The sequence below is a fragment of the Chrysochloris asiatica genome, unplaced genomic scaffold, assembly GCF_000296735.1.
Source record: "Chrysochloris asiatica unplaced genomic scaffold, ChrAsi1.0 scaffold00071, whole genome shotgun sequence".
NCBI lineage: Eukaryota > Metazoa > Chordata > Mammalia > Afrosoricida > Chrysochloridae > Chrysochloris > Chrysochloris asiatica.
Genome location: NW_006408589.1, coordinates 9216403 through 9221079, shown reverse-complemented (window position 1 = coordinate 9221079; position 4677 = coordinate 9216403). Strand labels below are relative to the sequence as shown.

At 43.2% G+C, this 4677-nt stretch overlaps 1 pseudogene; it reads left to right on the top strand.

Annotated features, from left to right (window-relative positions):
- The first annotated feature begins 243 nt into the window (after positions 1 to 243).
- Positions 244 to 3788, top strand: LOC102836336 (annotated as a pseudogene).
- The last annotated feature ends 889 nt before the right edge of the window (positions 3789 to 4677 follow it).

The following is a 4677-nucleotide window of genomic DNA, read 5'->3' as shown; positions in this document are numbered from 1 at the left end:
GTTAATCTTTGGAGGAGCAGAAAGTCTCATCTTTCCCTCATGGAGGGTCTGGTGGGATGAAACCTCCAACCCACAGTCCTGTTCTTATCCTACAGGGTCACTGCACTCCCTTTAAAAAGCTTAGGCATTTTCAGGACAAACCCCTTCCCAAGACTGAAACTCAAAGGGAATCATGAGCAGGTATGTACGCTTGTTGGTGACCACGTTGGTCTACTGGTGAGAAGAAGTGGGGGGAAAGCAGCAATGAAAAGGTACGCTGAGTCCAACCATGTTACATAGACCCCCATCGACCTGGAGTATGGTGAGAGCTGGTTGGACTGAGGTACGGTGAGACCTGGAGATTCCTGAGCCCATGGACTAGGACATGGCTATGGAGGGCTAGAGCTGAGAGTGAAGCATCCAGTTGATATAAGTGAGGGGATATAAACAAGTATGCCCAAACTTGCAGATAGTGCCCATTGGACCTATTGTCAATGGCTGGATGTTCAGAACCCAACTAAAGGAAGGAAAAGAGGGGAAAAAAAAATTTTTTTTTAAAGAAAACAAGTGTAAATCGTTACAATCTGATGAGCTTGACCTATACTTATGGATGTAATAGTTTAAAATACTAACCAAGAGGGAAAGAATCTTTACATCCAGGATCATTCCCATCCCCTCTGTACACAGGGTTGATACGGATGGGCAACTTAGACACTGGCTACATAAAATGAGGGGAGATGGGTTGTAAAGGCACTAAGTGACTGGCTTACAAGTTTTCAAGAGGGAGTTTAGATTCCCAGTGTGGGGGGGAAGGTAGAATCCACACTGAGTGGTTTTCATCCTGTCTAGACAGGTCAGGAGCTCTGGTAGCATAGTGGTTACAAATCAGGCTGTTAACCTCAGGGTCAGCAGTTTGAAACTAGCAGCTGTTCCGTGGGAGAAAGAGGAAGCTTTCTGCTCTGGAAAAGATTTGCAGCCTCGGAAACCCTGTACAAGGTTGCTATGAGTCAGAACCAACACCACAGCACACAACAAGAAGAAGAAGACAGGTCTGGTTAAAGGAGATGGGGACAAGACTCTCATGATTCAATAGTGAGTAATTGTTATCATGACTAATCGCTATTGTCGCAACTGTAAAGGTAAAGGTTTTGTAGCATAAAGGGGTGAGTGGTTGATCTTACAGTCCCTGAGCAGAGGACCCTGGGACTATTAAGAGAGAATAGCAGGAGCAGAGTGTGGGACTCTACCCAGAGAAGCGGCTATGCCAGAGATGGAGGCAGAGATGGAGAGATGGAGCAGCTGAGGACTTTATACTACTAGAGGGAGAGAGGCTGTGTTCTAGTGTGGGGGGGAGAGGAGCAGGCTTGCAGGGTGTGCTCTTTGGCTTTGTACTCCTAAGTGTTTTGGTGCACATCCAAAAAAATAAAGAAAAGAACAACAACCAGAAGGAATAGAAGCAAATACTGTTGAATGATGAAGCATGCAGGGGATTGTAATCATTGCAATGAAATAAATACGATAGGATGAGTACAAAACTGATGTTCCCCCATGTAATTCACAATAAAAACTTTAAAAAAAATAAAGCTTAGGCATGGTCTTTTCTAAGTCAGTGTAGTTTTAATTATAAGAATTATAATTATATAGTTATAAGAAGTAATCAGCACTCTGAGTGGATGGGAAGTTTTCTGATTCCATCCTGAGTTCGGTGAGTCCTGTGCGTTAGAGTAGGATCCTAATAGTCAGGTATGTAAGGTAGTGTCAGTCCTGATGACCCTGGGAATAGGTTCTGAGCACTTAGAAGGATGACACCACATTTTCCCCTGCCTGGCCCCATCATCACATGGTTTGCAAGATTCTCAATCTCGATACTATCTTAATCCATCTATGTTTTTCACTTGAACTCCCCAAGACACCTTATTTTATCCATTTGCTATCTACTTGTTATTAAGTGTCATCGAGTAGGTTTTGACTCATAATGACCCTGTATAGCATTTCCAAGGAGTGGCTAGTGGGTTTGAACTGTCAATTTTGCAGTTAGCAGTTCAGTACTTATCCTACAGCGCTACACCAGGACTCCTGCCAGGGTTTCTAAATACACATCTGGAATTTGGCAGGACTGAGGTGATATTTTCATTAGTTTGCATCAAAACAGTGTGGAGAAAGAGAAAGGGGAGAATAAGAATGTATCCAGTAAGAATTTGGTTGAACTAGTCTTGTTCTGAAATAGTATATTTCCTTCTGATGTTAAATCACTCTTGCTTTTATAAAACAGTGATCGCAGTATCTCTCTCTCTCTCTCTCTCTCTTTAGTTAATGTTCTATTTGGTCACATTATTATTGCATGTGTGCTTAAGTTCAGAGGTCTGTGAAATCCCAAATGTTTGGGGAAAATAATGTGTTTGTTTAATGTTTCAAGGAAGTCCTGGTATGGTGCTATAGGATAAGCACTGAGCCATAAGTTCTGTTCAAACCGCAAGGTTAGCGGATCAAACACACTAGCCGCTCGTTGGAAACTCTATAAAGGGTCGCTATGATTCGGAACCAACTCGATGGCACTTAACAACAATGTTTAGAGAGATGGTATCCTGACCTGGGATTCAACACAGTGCAGAGGGAAGAATTGTAGGCCCCAACAGAAGGAGCTCTGGTAACGTAATGGTTATGAATCGGGCTGCTAACCTCAAGGTCAGCAGTTGGAAACTACAAGCTGTTCCGTGGAGGAAAGATGAGGCATTCTGCTCCCATAAAGATTTACAGCCTCGAAAACCCTCTACAGGGTCGCTATGAGTCAGAACCAACTCCACAGCACATAACCACCACCACCATAGATGGGGAGTGCAATGCCTCCATGTGATAAGCACTGGACTGGGAACCACAATGTCAGCGCTTCTAGCTCCACTGGAGAAAGATGAGGCCTTCTGCTCCAGCAAAGATTTAAAGCCTCAGAAATCCTTTACAGGGTCACTATGGGTAGGGACCAACTCCATGGCACTTAACAACAACTACAACAACAACAAAGGTCCCAGGTCCCACAAATAAGATCTGAATCCTGGTTATGTACTTTCCTAACCCTTCGTTCCTGAGCAGAGGACTATGCTGTTTGAGCTCAAGCTTCATTTCCCAGATAACTGGGGTGATAACCACTCTCTTGGAGAGTTATGAGAGGATTATAGCTGTTAACATATCTCATGCTACACAGTACATGTTCAAAGAATGTCTGTTCCCTGATCTTGCACCCCTTGCTCATCCCTCACTTGGAGAGCTACCTGAAAAATGCTCAGTGCACATAACAGACAAAAGACAATTGCAAGACTGGTTGTTCTGAAAAGCCATCTTTGCATTGTTCCAAGTCCGGCTCCCTGCTCCCCGCAGCCACCTCCACCACTGCTGCAGACTCCTGCAGCTCTCTCGCCAGAGTCCCCGAACTCGCACTCTTTGTCATCCTCTGTATCGGATCACCAGCGTGCCCCATCATTTCAGATGCGGCTGTGGACACCAGTTCCGAGATCACCACCAAGTACTTAAAGGAGAAGAAGGAGGTTGTGGAGGAAACAGAAAATGGAAGAGACGCACCCGCTGATGGGAACGCTAACCAGGAAAATGGGGAACAGGAGGCTGACAATGAGATAGACGAGGAAGAGGAAGAGGAAGAAGGTGGGGAGGAGGAGGAAGAGGAAGAAGGTGATGGTGAGGAAGAAGATGGAGATGAAGATGAGGTGGCCGAGGCAGCTACGGGCAAATAAGCAGCTGAAGATGATGAGGATGATGATGTTGACACCAAGAAGCAGAAGACCAACGAGGATGACTAGACAGCAAAAAAGGAAAAGTTAAATTTAAAAAGTCCACCGTGACCTATTCACCCTCCACTTCCTGTCTCAGAATCTAAACGTGGTCACCTTCAAGTAGAGAGTCCCACCCGCCCACTTTGGGCAGCGCCACCCGCAGATGGCAAGCGCTCACCACCACCCAACCAAAACCACAACGTAAATTTGCAACAGGGGAGAAAAAAGAACCAAAACTTCTAAGGCCCTGCTTTTTATCTTAAAGTACTTTAAAAAGGAAAATTAGTTTGTATTTTTTATTTACATTTTATATTTTTGTACATATTGTTAGGGGTCAGCCAGTTTTAATGATCTCAGATGACCGAACCAGCCTTTGGAGCATTGTCTGTCCTAATTCTGACTTTACTTGTGGTGTGACCATGTTCATTAGAATCTCAAAGGAGAAAAAAAAAAAAACTTGTAAAAAAAGCAAAAACAACAACAACAACAAAAAATTACAATCCTATTCCGAACATTCCAGTAACTTTTTTTTGTGTATGTACTCAGCTGTACTGTAAGTAGTTGGTTTGTATGAGATGGTTAAAAAAGGCCAAACATAAAGTTTCTTTTTCTTTTTTTTGTCTATGAAGTTGCTGTTTTGTTTTGTTTTTTGTTTTTTTTTTGGCCTGTTTGACGTATGTGTGAAAAAATGTTGTCCAACAATAAACCGGAATTTTATTTTGCTGAGTTGTTCTAACAACAACAACAACAACAAAAAGACAATGCAAGATCTAACTCTAGCAAGCATCGAAAGTTAACATGTTAAGTGTGGGAGAAATTAACAGACTGTTATGAAATTGCAGGATTAGGTAGGGTTAGTTCAGGAAGGCTCTCTCCAGGAGTGCGGTGAGTTCTGAAAGAACATAAAGCACGTTCA